This window comes from Mastigoproctus giganteus, chromosome 2 (genome assembly GCF_048544385.1).
Source record: "Mastigoproctus giganteus isolate SK-2022 chromosome 2, ASM4854438v1, whole genome shotgun sequence".
In the NCBI taxonomy this organism is placed as follows: Eukaryota; Metazoa; Arthropoda; class Arachnida; order Uropygi; family Thelyphonidae; genus Mastigoproctus; species Mastigoproctus giganteus.
Window position 1 is genome coordinate 242,535,693 of NC_143576.1, and position 19,023 is coordinate 242,554,715.

The 19,023-nt window shown below is 39.1% G+C and overlaps 1 protein-coding gene across 1 annotated transcript in view; it reads right to left on the reverse strand.

Annotated features, from left to right (window-relative positions):
* LOC150090315 (immunomodulatory peroxidase-like) overlaps positions 1-9,122 on the reverse strand; it is a 196,393-nt gene extending 187,271 nt beyond the window's left edge. The window contains exon 1 of the mRNA XM_090389798.1: positions 9,047-9,122. The gene's annotated coding sequence lies outside the window, so the exon portion shown is untranslated. The remainder of the gene's footprint in view (positions 1-9,046) is intronic.
* Between the last annotated feature and the right edge of the window lie 9,901 nt (positions 9,123-19,023).

Genomic DNA, 19,023 nt, shown 5'->3' on the forward strand with positions numbered 1-19,023 from the left:
TTTGTTTGTTTTGTTGTTGTGAATTAAAATCAGATTTTTCTGGAGGAAAATAAAACCATGAAACCCACGCACAAGACCGATTAACTCTTGAAAAAGCCCATAAAATTTCCTCCCGTTGAGGTGGAGTCAAACTTAGGCCACAGGTGGAGAACGGCCGCGGCGTTTCTGCTGTGCCTGATACGAGGACTTCCGTTAATGCATTGGTGCCGTTATCCATTCCGCAAATATGCTTTTTATTTGCGCATATAGACGTGACTCAGTTATGTAAAAAAGTGCTCTGCCACTTAGCTTTGATTATCCAAGTGTGAACAGTTAATAATAATCGTATTTGGTATCGTCGGGAAGAGAAAATTAGAATCTCCAAAATGAGTAAATCAGCTTCTGGAAGAAGATATCTAGTAAAGTTATTTTACTAGTTTCAAATCTGCATAACCAACCTTATTGACAAAAGACTTTCTAACACAAATAGTTTAGCTTGAACAAGGAAGGCCAATTAAGCCAACCCAAGATCACGTTAGCACATATTGGAGTGATTATCTTATTGATTTTCTCCCTATTACTCCTAGCCTTACGCCTATATTACAATCTCAGGTGACACGAGCGGTAACTTTGACTAAACTAATGGCCCAAGAGAAAGCCAACGCTGAAACTCTCTTGACCAACGTTTAATTCGCCACAAGTTGCACTGAGTTTTCTGGAAATTCTGACTTGCATTTACTTCTTTTAAAGAAATTCTCAAAACTTCTGTTTCTTCTCTTTATTGCCTTCCTGTCTCGCAAGCAACTTATTACTTTTCCCTATTCTACTGAAACATTCCAATGGTTAAATGGAGTTAGCAAAATTAAAACTCAATAGTGATAATTCAGAAATTACTGTTCTTTGTGAATATATTGAAGATATTCATATCTTCGAAATAATAATTTAGAGGACAAACCACCTTCTGATCATATGTCATCTGATTCTAGAAAAGTCAGGATATCAAATAAAAATCGTGCCGTCACAAGAAGGCGTTTCTCTCTTGCGGAAAGAATTAGAAGGATTCCTATTCAACAAAGCCAGTAAGACTACTATAATGCAAGCTATAATAATCCTCAAGTCTTGGAGTAATTCAGAACAGATTTTCAACTCTCTCGTCATTGATAATGAAAAGCTAAAGCTCAAGTGGAGCTTCAGCATACTCAAATACAAGAATTCAAAAATTCTATACTTATGGGCTTCCGTTCTTATGCCTCTATCGTTAAATTGTCTTTTGGCGCAAATTTTTCATCAAAAACTTCCTCTTCTCAATCTCCTTTTGCTCCAGGAATACCCAAAGTATCTCAACCTTCTGTTTCTAGTAGCAAAATATAGAATCTTGTTATCATTAAAACATCCTTGCCTTCTTCACTTTCTAAAAGTAATAAAGTGATGAAAACCCTAAAAAGTGTTGTGAAGGAAGTAAAAGCTCGAAGATTAATAAAGAATAAAGGTGTTGTAATTGAAACTCACTCTAAAGAAGAAATTCGAACCATCACTTCTAAATCCTTATCAGATGCAGACTTTGCTACAGAGACACCTAAGGAATTGAATCCAGTAATCCTCGTATTTGATATAGACAATGATCCCTCTAAGGAGGATATTCTTGACGGACATATTCTTCAAAACCCTAAAGTACTATGGCTTTATTCGTGAAGACTAACTTCCGTTTTAAAACCAAATCACTTTCTAAAATTTCCTCTAATTGGATGCTTAGTTTCTTCCCTCATCTCTTTTGCATATTTACTTCACTTGGTCGAATATTTATTGGCTAGTCAGCCCAAAAAGATCAAATCTTTCACAGTATTTTCTTACTATTTTATGATCAAGTATTTTAACTGCTTATCCTATGGTCACACCTCAAATTCTTGTGGAAAGGCTTTGCTTACCTCTGGGCATTGTGCCTGTTCAGGACACGTCTATACCGAATATCCTTCCAAAGATAATCAGCGTTCATGTGCAAACTGTAAGCGTAAGAAATGGGATGCCAAGCATTCAATCAGGAATCCTGCTTGCCCGAAATATCTCAGAAGTCAAGAAACAACAATATCACGTACTATTCACGCCTAATGTAACTAATTATGATAGAGATTATGATCCTGAACCAGTTACGTTGGAATCTAAACTATAAATTGTACAAAAATAAATGCTCAAGGTCTAGATCAGTTGCTAATGAAACCAGGCGTCTTTTTGATATTATGTCTTAGGACATTATCTGTTTACAAGAGCTTTTTCACTTTATTGGACTTCTCACTTTCCTCAAGGATCATTGAGCCTCAACATGAAAATCCGAAAACTGTCATTATCGTCTTTAATAAAAGTTTAGAGGTGTTAAAAGTCTCTTCCCTGTGCTCACAGTTTGATAATTGCATGCAAATAACTTGTGCTACTCATTCTTTTTACCTGATCTGTTTTTACTGCCGACCTTCGGACGATATCCGAAGGTCAGCAGTAAAATAAACTGTAAAATAATAAACTGATTTTAATAATAAAATATCACTCCATATCTTCAGTACCTTGATTCTGCTATAAATGTTTTAAACCTTGAACTAGTTATCATTCTAATGGAAGAAACTCGAAATCCAGTCTCTGGAACAGTGAAAATGCTGGTTCCAGAGGTCAACTCCTTAAGGACCTGAATTCTCGCATCAATTTTTTGTTACGAATTTTCCTAATCTACCGTTTTAACTCAGTAACTCGCCAGGCCAATCGAATATTGATGTGTCACTGGCATCTATTAATAATGTTGCTCTATATATCGATAGCCAGGTGCACATTGGTTATACCACTTCTGACCACAGAACAATTTCCTAGGGAGTTGCTGTGATATTCTTTGCTTAATATAAAATAGAAAAAATTTAATAAGCCTGTTTTTGCTGATCTCTCTGACAATTTTGATTATTTTTCTCACTTTACTACTGATGAATTGGCTATCTTAATCCAAAATATTATACTAAAACTCACTCATATCTGAATCATCCCGCAAAAAGATTAACTTCAAAGTGCACTCCATGGTGAACGCATGAGCTCACTATTTTATGACGCAAACCAGCCTTTCACGTGCACGCAGAAATCAAGATACTTCTGCTTTATTTCAACATAATCGTAATATCCAAGCCCGAGGCGGGATTCGAACCCGCGACCTTTGGGTTGCCAGGCAGGCACTTTACCCACCCGGTATGACAGCAGGTAAAAATATAGTACAAAAGTGTAGCCTTACATACACTATTACTAACTAGTTGAGGATCACGGTCAGCGAAAAAAGGGAGGGAAGGAATAGGAGTATGGGAAGAGAATATCAACCGTCAGACTTTACATTAGCAGTAGTAATGGAGGCATGTGATGCAAGAAAGAAAGCTTATCAGCTTATGTAGCATTAGTCAAAAAAATAAAAATTAATAAAAATTTTCATACATCAATTTCCTCTAAAAGTTTGTCCAGTTCCTCCTTGAATTTATTTAAGCTATCAACTTCCAAAATGACAGATGGAAGTTTGTTCCAGCAATTAACCACCCGCTGGCTAAAAAAGGTAAATTTCCGCACATCTATTCTACAACTGTCTTTCCTCAAATCGAATTTATGCTTCCTCAGGTTCGTAATCTGAGCAAGCGGAAAAATCCCATCAGAATTCAGCGTGCTCAACCCATTCAAGGCCTTATACCCCTCAATCAGATCATCTCGCAGGTGCCTAAGTCTCCAGCCACTGCAATTTGCAGAACTTAAGCCTTTCTTGGTAAGAGGATCCCTTCGTTCCCTTCACCACTCTTGTTGCCCTTCTCTCTACACTCACAAGCAACTCTACAACCTTCCTAAAATGAGGCCTTCAGACCTGTATACAGTACTCAAGGTGTGGCCTGAGCATTGCCTTATACAAAAGGATAATCGCCTGCTTTTCCCTACTAGAAAAATTCCTGTATATCATTGACAATACCCCATGACCTGCCCTGGCATCCTGTCTGCATTGCTCAGAAAACTTCATATCTGGCTGCACAATTACTCCCAGGTCTTTTTCATTTTCTGCATTCAGATCCTCAGGCAGCCAGAGGATCTGAATGCTTAGACTTCCCCAGAATCACATCAGAAGGCCCCCAATCCGACACCAGATCCATCCAACACGCCTCACAACCTCGAGAAATTCAATGTAAACGGTTTTTTATTTTAATTAAACATCGTTAAAAATCACGAATGTATAAATATACAGTAATAAATATTTAAAATTACATACCTTCCTAAAGGGCCAAAAGTTTTCGACTTGTTGTCGGGATCACATTAGTCACAAGGAGAGTTTGGAAGGAAAAAAACCTTTGTATTTAGGCCACCCGAATAATTAAATTCATCTGCCGTTCTGTGTGTGTCTTATGTCTATCAATTGCATGTGTTGTAAGGTCGATTTGTCTGTTTCACTGGACAAAAAACACCAGTTTCTGGGGGGGGGGGGGGGACCTTGCTGTCGACTCTTGAGACCGACTAACTCAGCCACGGAGTAAAAAAAGGCTCATTAAAGTTCCTCGCGTCATCGACGGGATTCGAACCCAGGCCTTTTTCCACCCGGTGTGGGGAGGACGATGACGATGACGCTGCCATTGTGCTACCGCGCAGACAGTTTGGAAGAAAACAATTCCTATGAATTAAAATAGAGGTAACTTTTGTAAAATTTTGAATCGTGTAACCGCATGTATTTTACATTTATTCCTTAAATCGCCTTTCAAAGTATTCTGCAATTTTCTAATAATATGTTTTTTAAAGCAAGGATTATTTCCAAAAATGCAGTGATAGATACTTGAAACAATCCATCGGAAACTGTCGACATTCACATTTCATTAGTCATGAGAAAAGCAGTTGCGGAGAAACATTCAGTGACCCTTAAAATGCACTTTATAAAGCCATACAACATGAATTGACTCTCTATAATATTAAAATATTGATATGCAACATATTAAGATTATGTCCATCATCCTTTAGGGCAGAAGTTTATTTTTTCAACAAAGAAGAATCTCCTGCTGTGGCGCGTCATCCATCCACATCTGGAGGAGCTGTAGCCAAGTCCTCGTGGGTAGTGAAATTGGTATAATCGCCGTGCTCCCCACACCGGATGCAAAAGACCCGAGTTCGAATCCCGTAAATGACGAAATGAATTTTTATGGACCGTTTTCACAATTTGGTTACGTTAGTCGGTCTCGGGTGGGGACAGCATGGTTTTTCGTCCACTAACCAGAAAATCGACCACAGAACACATGCAATTTACAGACATATTATATACGGGGCAATATGGCCTAATTTGCTGATGCGCCTAAAGCCCTACAACCACTGAAACCAAATTCAAAGTTGCAGGTGTTGAATGGCTCTGTTCACATGATTATGATCAGCTGGGAGCTCGTTGTTATAAGATCATGTCGTCTATAAGCTGCTTCGGTGGCAAACAGCGATCAGCATTGAGTTCTTGGATTCTGCTGAGCATCTGATTGGTAGAAAACTGATAAGGCCAGCCTATTGGAATGCATAATTACCGTTCGTGTCGATCTTAATCGTGTATGATGTGTCATGAAAATGTATCCCAGACATTAGTTTCTAACATAATGCCCATGACCATATTTACAATGAGCAAAAATCATCCATCATCAACGAGGTATGCATGGTAGCCTTCTTAACACCAGTTCTTGAGCCATTTCTGTTGTCCGTTGGACAGAGAAAAGTTGTAATTTGTGCGTGTCCCATTTGACCAACCACTTCATGTTAATGTGGGCTGATTTCATGCGCAGATTTCAGCTCCTTATGAAAACACCATCCCCATTGAAAAGGTGATTCCATAATAAATATATAAATATAATATAGTTATTCATATATTTGAATAGCCAATATGACACGTTAAAAAAAAAAAGCGTTAACAGATTTCTACATATCCTATTTTACTGATATCCCCTTTTATTGAACTTTCGAATGTCTCGAGAAATCTTTCTAAAAAGAGCGAAATAGAAAATCCATCCACACAATACAGACAATGTGGGGCCTTAGTAGCCGATGTTCCTAAAACCCTACTACAACAGCATACTTGGGTTTTGCAACCTGTGTGTTATTGACGCATTGTACCCATTTTCCAGGACAACGTTTTAGGTCAGATAGAGAATTAGCAAGGTTATATTTAAATTTATGTAAATTATTAAAATAGTATTGCTTCCTTTTATTGCATTGCCTGGCAGGCCCCAGATTCTAACTTTATCGAGTATTTTGAATTCTCCTTGGAGTGTACTGATACGAGACCTTTTAGCACAACATTGCAATGCTTTGAAATTTTATTTCATCAGTAATAATAAATAATTTCAAAATATTGTCTAACCTATTAGACAGTATTTTAAAATTTAAATTCAAATATAAATAGTGCCATATGTCACCCTCACATCGCCCTGTAGGCGAGAACACGGCTGTAAATTTCCCCTACTGCTCCACATCGCTACCCAACTGATCCAAAGCGTGGAACTGGGACGCACTGTTGTTTTTTGGCCAAACATAAATACGCATTTTTCATTTTTATTAAATTATAATTATATCAACATTATTTTAATTTGTTGAATGAATATTAAAAATATAAAATGCAAATAATTATTATCCAAAATCCTAAAGCTTTTATAGAGAAAAGGTTGGATTTCATAATTTAATTGAACAAAAAAAAATTATGATCCCCTGTAAATGATTATATCTACCCATATATTTGTAAATTGCGTGTGTTCTCTGGTTGATTTGCCCGTTTTGCTCCACACAAAAAACTCCACTTTCTGGGGGAAAAAACCTTGCTATCTAGAGACCACCTGAGATCGACTAACTCAGCCACGGAGTGAAATAAGCCGACTAAAGTTCCTCGCGTCATCGACAGGATTCGAACCCGGGCCTTTTCCACGCAGTGTGGGGAGAGCGGTGATGATACCACTGTGCTACCCGCGCAGACAATCGTCACCTACAGAGCTCTCTTGGATAGCAGTTGGTATAATCACCGTCCTCCCACACTGGTTGAAAAGCATTTGAGTTCAAATCCCGTTAATGACGCGAGGAATTTTTATCGTTTTTTTCATAATGTGGCTGAGTTAGTTGATCTCAGGCTAGGATAGCATGATTTCGTTCCCGGAAACTGGGGTTTTTCGTCCAGCAAACAGCAAATCGTCCACAGAACGCACGCAATTTATGGACATATTATATTGTTAATGCGCCTGAAACCCTACAACAACCAACAGGTTGCCTGCAGCCGTGGCCACATTTGCCATAACTTAGTTGCATCTTTGTCCAAAGCCTATCTAGTTCGTGTTTGGTTTGAAATGAAAATATACAGAATTTGCATATCCATGTACATGCACATTTAATAATTTTACCCACCTCAAAATGCCAGGATGCTCTTCCTGAACCCCTCCGCATGCATATCCATGTTCATGCACATTTAATAATTTTACCCACCTCAAAATGCCAGGATGCTCTTCCTGAACCCCTCCGCATGCATATCCATGTTCATGCACATTTAATATTACCCACCGAAAAGTGTCAGGACACTTTTCCTGCACACTCCCTCCCGAATATTCATCTCTACCCTCACTCTCCCACCAAGCACTTTCTAACCTCCTCATTTCCTTGGGCACTCCAAGCAGACCTCTTGCCCACCTCACCACTTCCTTACGCTTGGAATTCTCTATAAAGCTTCCTACCTCCACTCTCAATACCGAGTGTGCCCAATTAGCAGACAATGCGGGTAGTCAAAGGAGATTATCCAGCACTAAACGCGCGCAGCCAATGCGCTATCCCTTCAATTGGGACATGTGTGTGTTGTGTCCGTGTATTGCCAGAAACCTTTTGTAACAATACTGATTTTATGTTTATGAGAATACAAAACATAAAATACTGCAGTTTGTCTGAGACCAGTCCTCTTCAAAAGGCCTCAAGAGTTCCTCATCAGGGAATTGTTGGAACCAAGGCTTTTTTTGAAGAGGACGCAAAGTGAAACACATATCCAGGATAGCATTAATCACACAAACTAATTGTGCTCTATTAGTTTGTGGAGAATGAAGTCTTCTTCATTGAGCTGTCTTTTATACTTTTGTTTTCATTGTGAAGCAGAAGCAAACTTCCTGTTTTGTTTCCATTGTCTGTTGCTAGTAAATGTTGCTATTTCAATTGTTACGTCACAATGGGTATGCTCAATGTTCTCGGTTTGCGCATAAAACACAAAAATCAAAGCTTTCTGCTCGTTTTTTTTTTTTGTTATGATTGATGAATCATTACTATTTGGTAAAGCCCTTGAAAAATTATTCGTTGCTTCCATTAACTAATTTATTTTTAATTTTCTTAGAGGCCATGATAATTCACTCTAAGCGAGATTACAAGAAACAGGGCACAAACGAGTATATAGCAAAATTATAATTATTCTATCCATAAACAGAGTGAGATCCTTGCTGGGAACTCCCGTGACTCACGAGTTCGCAGTTTTCCCTATCTCACAAGCTCACTCAGAATGCACTAAATTATGTGTTAAGCTCCAAAGAAACTAAGGCTATGAGGTGTCACTATATTGCGCCTTTAAATTGCGTGCATTCTGTGGTTGATTTATCTGTTTTCTTGAAAAAACTCGGCTTTCAGGGACAGAAATCATGCACCCCTCGCTTGAGACCGTCTAAGTCATGTGATGGAAGTTAATGAAATTCCTCGGATAACTGACAGGATTCGAATCTAGGCCATTTATACCCGGTTTGCGGAGGACGTTATTATTTCAATATTACTACACGCGAGGCCGTCGGAATACAATTTAGTATCGGTGAAATTGTTTCGTGCGTTAAATCTGAAGCCCATTAAATCGAAGTTCTTAAAATCGAGGATTACTGTATATGGTATACTCATTTAGTTCTGATAATGGTTGCTGCACTTTATAGGGAATATTATCAAATATTTCCTAAGTTTATTTCAGAAAATGAGACGGATAACAGATCTAGAAGAAGGAATAATTTAATATATACTGATATGAGCAGCTATATATGTAACCATTTGAAGATTGACTTACCTTCCTCGGCGTTACAGAGCTGCAGGAATTCTGAATAAGATGTGCTGGCAGCGTTGTTCGTGGAGTGATCTTCTCAGCTGCTGAAGACTTCTCCCTCCTGCGACTGTTTCGGTTAAATTATATTTTGGAGCTCATCGATAACGTCACAAAAAATGTACTGGACTCTCAACCATTCAAGGTTTGCAGAGAAACACATACATCACCACATAGGCACAATTAGATAATGAGATTCAAATATTCCTTAATTACCATGCATCAATCTGTTGAGCAACAGAGAATGCATGTACACTTGTTTCCTCTCGAAAATGTGAAGAAATATAGGATTGAAGTAATGATGTGCGATATTATGAAAGTTTCTCCTGTGGAAATGATCCCATAACTCCTTTTGTTCGAATCGTTCTATTCATTTTTTTTTTGTCAGTTTATTGTCTGAGTTACGTAGCACTCATTTCGAAAGGTCTAGGTTCCAGTTCGTCTCGTATAACGGAAATGTCTGACGGCCTTTTCAGAATTATTCTGGGTAATAAGGTCTGACCGTATTCTCACCGAAAAGAGACAAAGTGGTTCCCCAACACGCTAGACTGCAAACATTTAAACACAGGCGCAGAAGTCATAGAAAACCACCCCAATAATCCGTATATAATCACAAAAATGTAATTACTTTGCAATTTAAGCTTATAATACGCTGTATAGCAACTGAAATAAATATATTTTTTGATCCTAATAAAGCTTTGTAGTGAACTTATCGCAGATTTAGCTTCTAAAGCTCTGTTTTAAACACTTCTATTCATTTTAGCTTTGTTATCCTCCTACAGGCTTCATGAGATTAAGTTACTCAGTTGAGTTTCGAACCGAGTAACTTGTAAGTACAAATACTTGTACTATGGTGGGTACTTAGTTTCCTTAAACCATTTCGATAAACTTGACATTTGTATTGCAGCCCTCGTGGAGCTACCTTTTGCCCATAATACAGCTCGTGCACGTCTTGGCATAGAGTCTACAAGGTGTTGCACGGTGTACAGTGGTAGTTCCATCCATGTGTTGCATGATGTGCCCCGTAATGTTTCCACAATTTCAGGTGGATGAATGTAGCATCAGTTTACGTTTGACTTTTGTGAATTATTAATTATAGTTTAATTATTTTACAGCCGATTTTGCACTGTAACAGTTTTTTCTACACTGTTTCTCCCAGCCTTCGTGATCAATGTTTTACTGATCGTCAATTAAATGTTTTTATCTTGATTACACCGGATTTATATTCGCTAGGTCTAGTTGCCTTCTACTTCACTTACATGTCTGGATTGTATTTTTATTTGTAGTTATTAGAAATTGTCAAATCACTTTGTGTGAAATATTATAAAGTTCAAGTAATATAGTTTGAGCTGCATCGTATCTCTCAGTATTTATTGAACATTTCCTGGTATATCATTATTCTGTATAAATAGAGCCGCAGATTTGTATTATCTGTGACTCTTTGTGCGATGAATACCTATGTTGTAGCATCTGTTCGCGCTACTACTGTTTTAGCTGCATTCCCTCCAATCGCATGCTATCTAGAAAAGCCCGCAACTGTTGGAAGTATGGGGACTGCCCTCCCATCTCTAAATATTCCACATACTCTACCAGTTTTCGTTCATATAAATGCTGCATCCAGCAAACAATTTCTAAGCTTTTTTTTATGTGAACCCCAAACACGAGAGGTATTAGAACCTATAGTACTTAGTACCGTGCTTTGGTTGGAGGATGAGACGACGAAAGAAGATATTTGTTAACATTGCACTTGAACTTCTGTAGACTGTACTTTTCTGGAAATACGTATGAAGGAAGGTTGTTCCAGAAAACGGCAGTTGAATGAATAAACGGGGAAGATGAAAAGTTGGTTCTGTGAGTTTGAAGTTGGACAGTAAATGGATGGTGGCTGGTGGCAGCATGTGTTCGGACTCTTTTGAAAGAAAGAGCGAGAATTATAGAAGCCCATGGAAGTATCTGTAGAAAAGGCATGTACGTCTATCAGACAACGAGTGGAGACATTAATTAACCTAACTGCCCTCTTCTGAATGGAATCTAGAACCCTGAGAGAGGTTTTGGTGGCACCGCTCCAGATGTGGGAACAATATTCCATGGTAGGGCGAATTTGCGATTTGTACAGAGTGAGCAGCTGTTTGGAAGAAAAGTAACGCCGAGAGCGAAAGAGAAAACCAAGTTTTTTAGATGCAGAGGAAGCAATATTTGTAATGTGCTTGTGTCAAGAGAGATTAGAAGTCAGGGTAATCCCCAAAAAAGATTTATCATTTTGCCTAGAAATCGGTGTCACCAAAGATTAGCATAGGAGCAGAAGAATCCTTTTTTCGAGATATAAGACAAGACTGAGTTTTAGAAGGATTGAAATCAACTAAGTTGTCTTTGCCCCACTGTAGAATTATCTGGAGATCGGCATTTAAGGAATTGGTAGCAGATATTCCAGAAGTTGAAGCTGATTGAGCAGGGCAAGGTTTCTCAAAATGGAAAGTAGAATGCAATGTGCTATCATCGGCAAAACTATGGATAGGATTTCCAGTCAATGGAAGAAGGTCATTAATATACAAAAGGAAAAGTGGGGGAAAGAACTGAACCTTGGGGAACACCGGCATTAGTGGAGACGTTAAAAGACAGAGCCATCTACCATCACCCTCAGCGAGCGATCAGAGAGAAAACTGGATAACCAATTACAAAAAATAGTTGGCAAACCATAAGATGGAAGCTTGCAAGATCAACTAACAAAAACGTCATCTGAAATGCTGTCCTTACAGCGTAGTAATTCTTTCTTTTCTAGCCTTCTCGAACGGCAAATTGCTGGAACAAATAATCTCTTGGAATCAATGAATACTCTACTACATAAAGTAGAAAACCTATTCCAAATGCACAGTAAGGATTCTACGCATGTTGCTTCGACTTACCCACAACTTATTTCCACTTCTACTGTAACTGAAGACTGTACATCTGCCATTTCATCTCGCGTTTGTGTCTGCTGTTCTGACAATGTTTTTACTGCAGTCCGGTGCACACTCTGTAAAAACTGTAAATGTCAGCGTTGCCTCAACTTTCTGCATGACGATATTCGTACAAACCAGAATCCTGGATCTCACATTTGCCTTAAGTGCTACTTTACTTCTCCGTCTGTTGTTGACCCTCTGAGTATCTCCTATTCAGCACCAGTCTCTAATCAATCATCGTCTCATTTTCAATCTGTATCAAGTTCTAATAGGTCTCTTGTCTTTACAATCTCATCTGTCTCACCCCAGCTTAACAGAATTGAGTATCTCTGTAAATTTCTTCTTTCCAGGGCTCCCAGTAATGAACCAGCAACCAATCCTGAAATTATGTAAATTTCGGTCCCATCCTCTTCCTGCACAAACTGTCACCCTTCAGATTCTTCTATACTACAGTCTAACACCGTGCTCACTGGAAAATCCCAAGGGCTTTCTCCACTTCATGACATACAATGTAATGTTCCAAGCTTCACATCCTTCAACTGTGGGACTACTGAAGTTCCTAAGCCTCACCCAACAAATACTATCAATCAATCCTCCATTGCTGATGCTTCTGATTGTGAAATTGCGAAAGAGTTCATCCAGAATGATCGCACAGAACCTATTCCAGTTCCTCCTGTCTTACATCCTAAGCAGGTTTCCTTCAGTGATTCTCATCAATCAGCTGAATCTTGTCACGTCATTATCATTGCATTTGGATGGTAAAGCTACTTCCAATCAAGTTTCTCACTTGTTGTCTTTGGATGCTGCACAGTTACCTATTCTTATGTCTGGCAATATCAACTTCTCCACTACGCCTTCAAATATATTTCTCTATTCTGCTTGCTCTTCTGGAGTACTCGTGCCGAATAATATGAAAGGCCCCATAAAAGCACCTCAGCCCGTCACTTTGACAGGTCAGTTCTTGTCCTGGCGCTTGCGAACAGTCTTCGTCCCATCAATAATAATCAGCGTCTATCTAATAAACAGTCCATAATATCAGCTGACGTATCTCGTTCTTCATCTAACGGAAGTAGAGCGCCCCTATTTGCCTTCGGAACTAATAAGAGCTCAAGATTTCAAGCTGTTCCTCACCAGGCTCGGCCTTTCGTCACTCGGCTTGCTCCTTCCACAGATCCTTCAGATATTTAGAATTTTCTCAACATTGAATTAGGTCTTCACACCTCTGTGAGGAAGTTATCCACCCAGACAAACTATGCGTCGTTTCTAATCTTAAGTAATCCATCTGAGCAAGCACGTAAATTAGATGCTTGATATTTGTCCAATCGATGCAATTATTAAACCGTACAGGTAGTCTTCTGGCACTGCTGCCCATCTTGTGAGACCTAATCTTACTAGCTAGCAGTTGTCTTCCCGATGTTTATCAAGGTCGTCATCATTATCGTTACTATGTTACTATTCTATGTAAATTGTAGAAGTGTTGTAAAAAATATCACTGCTTTTCGTCTCTTCCTTTTGCAACAAACGTTTGCCATAGTCGCCCTTACTGAAACCTGATTACATCCACATGTACTTGACAGTGAAATTTCATCTCTCTCCTATTCTGTATATCGTTTGGATCGAGACTCGAAGGGTGGTGGCGTTGCTATCTTTACCCATCACTTGGTCAAAGTGCTGCAGTTCACTAAACATTCTTCCATTGAAGGTATCTCTTTATTAGTTAATCATACAGGAAAGCTTCTCCTGCTTATGGTTTTTTACCTTGCTCCAGCAGTTTCTTTAGCTACCATTCAACAATTAAAGGATATTATAGATGCAGCGATCTTTTTGAACCCTTCGAAAGCAATACCATTTATTCTGGGTGATTTCAATGTCCCAACTGCTTTTGACCCTAATCGTTCACCAAATTCACAGGCTAAGCAATTTTGCTGCATTTGGCTTAGTAATGCCCTAACTCAAATCTGTAACTTTCCCACCAGGAACTCCTCTTACCTTGATTTAGTTTTTACTCATGAATCAATTCTCTTCTCAGTTTCTAAGGGTGATAATTTCATCCGATTAAATGAACCTTCCTTTGACAGATACTTTTTTAGCTTTAGGCACACAGACTGGACTTCGTTAAATTAATTTCTGAGCAATGTTGACTGTATTCCATCCATAATTTTGAATCGATCGATCATTACGTTGATTATCTGTACGTAATCCTCCATTCTGTAATTTCTGATTTGTTCCCATCAAATTCTCTTCCGGTAATCGTAGTAACTTCCCTCACTGGATGTCGAACAAGCTTGTGTATTTAATTCGTCACAAAAATTATCTCCACAAAAGGTATTTAGAACTCAAAACTAACTTTAGCTACTTTTCCTTTTCTTCCCTTAGACGCCATGTTAAGATAATTACTAAATCTCAATATTCTCATTATCTTTCCTCAGTTGAAGCTGAACGTACTCGGAATTTCAATTCAAGACCATTGTGGTTCTATCTCAAACGGCTGTGGAGTCTAGGTTTTCGTCAGGTCTCAGTTCCCTCCTTGTTGAGGTTGCCTGTGAACAGCAATTTGTGTTCTGCGCCGAGTGAGCAACTCCTGCGCAAATTTTGTTAATGCCTTGTATTCCTCACGTGAGTCTAGCAAGTGTGATTCTAGATGTCTTGGGAAGTACATGATTTTTTCCATGTCTGCAGCGTAAGTATTCATAATTGGTGCATTCGTATATTATGTATGTCCAGGTTTCTGGCTCCACACAGGAGCAGCCTGTGTCCTTATTTCTTACTGAATAAGATTATTCAGTAAGAAATAAAGGCAGGGTCCGTGCTTTCAACTTCCGCTATAAGCGGGGAATAAACGAAGAAAACTACGGCAAAGCAGCATGGGGTCTGGCGCAAACAGACGAATTAAGGTTTATGCGCGGTCGTAAACAGGAAGTGGGTTCTTGACCAGCACAAGTTTCCAAAGATAGATGCTGTGGTCACTAGATGTGAGTTTCGTGGTTTTAGAACGCTACAGGGACAAGGCGTTGGATGAGAGGGGAGTGTTGTTTTTTGGATAATCGGAAAACATCAAAGGGACACCGTATGGCAGCAGATCCGGTAAAATAGTAAAAGTGGGTGTATTGTAACACGTGCTACTGGGCAGGCTGAGTAAGGATCTTCTAACAAATGAAACAAGAATCCGAGGATGAGTATAGGATTGGAAGGAATCACTGGTAATAGGCGTGATGGACTCGGGAGAAAGATGAAGGAAGGTAGAACAAAAAGGAGTGAAAGGATTGGAAAGAGAATCAATCTGTCTGTCAGAGTGGAGCAAGTGCTGACCAGTTTAAGATGGGAGTAGTTAGTCGAGAAAGGGTAGACAAGTTTTAAGATAGAAGAATTAGTGAGAGAGGCAGTCGAGTAAGTGGAGAGAATAAGTTAAGATGTATTAGTCAGTCAGTTAGTTAATCCGTCAGTAAGCCAGTAGCAGACAGTTTTTTGAATGAGGGAGTGAAAGGAATGGAGAAAAGTGCCTTAGAGAAAAATTAAAAATCATTGGACAATAAAGGAAGCCCGACGTATTGTCAGTAAAGAGCAGAAGGCAACTAAAATAGTTGAGAAGGCAGAATACGGTAGAAGTTAGCTCATTGTAGGATCTTACACAACAATTGAGAAGGAATCAACTCCTGTGTTAATAAACAAGATGTCTGATGCCCAGGAGATAATGGTGCTGAAGCCGATAAAATCCGGAGCCGGACAGAAGGTAGAACAAACCTGTTGAGCAGATGAAATGAATCGCTTTAAAGGAGCAAAGGTACTCGAAACCCAAGAAGCAAACCCGAAAACTCCTGTCGAACTCTCCAAGAGTTTATGAGATGCGTTCCAGATGGAATAGACCTGCTATTCACCTCGAGAAAGATGAAGGACATGCCGTAGAGCCCTTCAAGATAACTAAGTAAGTGATTAGTTTTCTTAAGTATTCTCATTCACACACGACTGTAGATACCCCGCTAGCCGAATTGGTAGAACTTTCAAGCAGAACACTGAGATATGTATAAGAATTACCCAGTTGTAAGGGTAGATTATTGTAGGATATGTGCTGAAGGAAAATAGCTAGAGCATGTTATTAAGTGTATAGAAGTCTTTTGTTTATTCGAAGTAATTGATGCCTTGTTTATAATTGTTTAATACGCAAAATTAAATATATTTTTGATGGGAATTAGAAGTGAGTGATACCTGTTAATAATCATTTGAACAAGTATTGAATTTTGGAAAGGAATTAGAGGGAATAAGAAAAACGACGGCAACCGTCAAATTTTCAAGTTGTTATTTGTAGAAATTGGCAGTGGCATGATTACCTGTATTGAAGGTTGTAAATTATAATCTGTTATAAAGGTGAGGATAACATTCTCCAGAAATTAAGAGTATAGAAATTTAATCTAATTTTGGAGTAATAAATTGATTTGTAAAGGAGAGAGAATGTTAACAGATTTTTGAAAGTTATTTGAGCTCAGGTGTAAGGAGGAAGAAACATTATCAGTTCTTGAAAGGGGAATTTTGATTATGATATAAGTAGATGAGATTAAATTATTTTGTCATGTGTTTGAGTTTAATCATTTTGGTTTTGATGTATTCGTGTAAATATGTACAATAAACTAAATTTTATATACAACTTTTGTGTATTTTTTATTCTGAGCACCAGCCTTTCCGAAGGGCATTAAATACATCTAAAGAGCTTTTCCCCTTGAACCTAAAATTTTCTGTGAAGTTAATAGTCAGATGCGCAAGTGAGGAGTTATTTAAAAGGGAAACTAACCAAAAGGATATATAATTAATAAAAAATAAGTAAAATCCCCACCCCCACACCTCAAATTTTGCAACACTTTCTTCTATTACAGCAGTTGCTAGGCGTCCTGGGATTTCTTCATTATCCACTGAGGTTCTTCCACATTTGAATTGTTTATATTATATGTTTATATGTGGAACAACACCATAACCTGAGCAGTCTTCTCCATAAACAGCGACCATATATTCGTGATTGTTTTAGGCGTTTTCGGTTGCAGAAAGAGGAACACATTTTCTCTCTCGATGTTTAACAATACGAAGTTGAAATTACTTCTCCACAGAGTCTCCAGTTTTATTGATGCACTTGTCCCAACGATGGATTAATTTATCAATACCAGTACTGAACTCCGTGCCCACACGCAGTAACCAACTTCGCACCGCCTGATGAACTGTCTCATCCGTGGTGAAATGCTTTTTTGAAAGGTGTTTTTTTCAGAGGGCCGAACAAGAAGCCGAAGGAACTAAGTCTGGACTGTAGGAGGATGTGACAGAGTTTCCCAACGATTACAGCGCAACCACTCACAAGTGGTGTGGGCAGTGTGGAGTTGCGTTGTCGTGCAACAAAATCACGCCGCTTCTCGGGAGTCCTGGTCGTTTGCGTTGAATGCTGGCTTTCAGTTTTTCCAACGTTGCACAGTAAAGCTGTGCATTGATTGTTTCTCCCTTCGGCAAGAAATCTACCAATAGAACGCCTTGGCGATCCCAGAACACTGTGGCCATGACTTTTTGGACACTGGGAACAGGGGCGCCTCCATAGCCAGGTGAGTAGGAGCAGCAGTGCGTAGCACACGCTTCTTGATTAGACCGGGGTTCGAGCCCATGACCACCAAATACGGAGGATACGGAAAGGTCAGGAAATGACCACCGTATATCCCCGGAGCAATATGGCCTTAGTTGCTAATGCTCCTAAAAACCAAATAACAAACAAACAAACAAACACTGGGAACAGTTTTGAATTTTTTGCGCACAGGAGATTGTGGATGTTTCCAGGTCATGGAGTCTTCTTTGCTCTCCGGGGTAAAGTGATGAACCAATGTTTCATCTGCTGTGACTACGCGAGCGAGAAAATCCTCTCCCTCGTCGCTGTATCGCAACAGGTTCTCTAGACACATCCCCATGCGTGTTGCTTTGTCCTCCTCTGACAATTGTCGGAGCACCCAGGGGCAGCACACCTTTCGAAAGCCAAGACATCGTGAACAGTCGATTTACTCACGTTTACTATTTGTGCAATTTCTCTCAGTTCCACTCGCCTGTTTCACAAGAATGATGCCCTTAATGCGCGAAATGTTGTCTTTTGTCTTGCTCGATGAAGTCCTGCTCGTCCGATGTCGATCTTCAGTGTCAACACTGCCCGCTTTAAATTCATTGCACCAAAAACACACCTGCTTCTTTGTCATCACCTTTTCGCCATACACAGCAACCAGTTCACGGCGAATGTCACTTGGTGAAGCCCCTTTTGCTTGCAAAAAGCGAATGACTTCACGAACACCTGTTTTAGACCACACTTCCACGGTAGTCCCCATTTTGCAACTGGAATCTGCTGTGAGGCGACAATATCTTTATTGAAACATAATATAGATACCACTGCGTGTGCACGTATTCGGTGAAATATGTTTCGGTGAATTATGAACAACTGCATTATATATCCTGAATTTTATTGCAATTTATATGTTATTATCTCTGTTTTAAAGTTTTACTGTTAGATGCCCTATTGGAAGCCGATTTCATTCACCAACTTATCCTATAATATGTAAGCATTTAAACTACAGGAAGCTGGGTGTTACACGATCAACGCCACCACCCCCGCTGTTATACTGTCAACTATGTGATTAATTACTCTCATTTAATTGCTTTAAAGCCAGCTTTCCAAAACGGTGTCGTGTGGTGCCCCAAAGGGGTCGCCATATTTTCAAAACATTCAGCGAAAGGAAATCAGAGTGAGAACAATGGATAACAGCATTGTGTTCACTCTACTTTCTTTTTGCTGAATACATTGATGTAATTGATTGAGTGAAATGCAATCATCAAGCAATACTTTAAAAATGTATTTCATCCCGGGGGTCATACTCGGCAGTCAGTGAGTTCTGGGTACAACTTATTTCTTTTAATGGCTGAAGACTAACGTGTTGGATTCTAAAGGCCTTGGTTAAGTTTGTTGGTAGTACATTTTTCTTCTTTGTTACTCATTTTTTG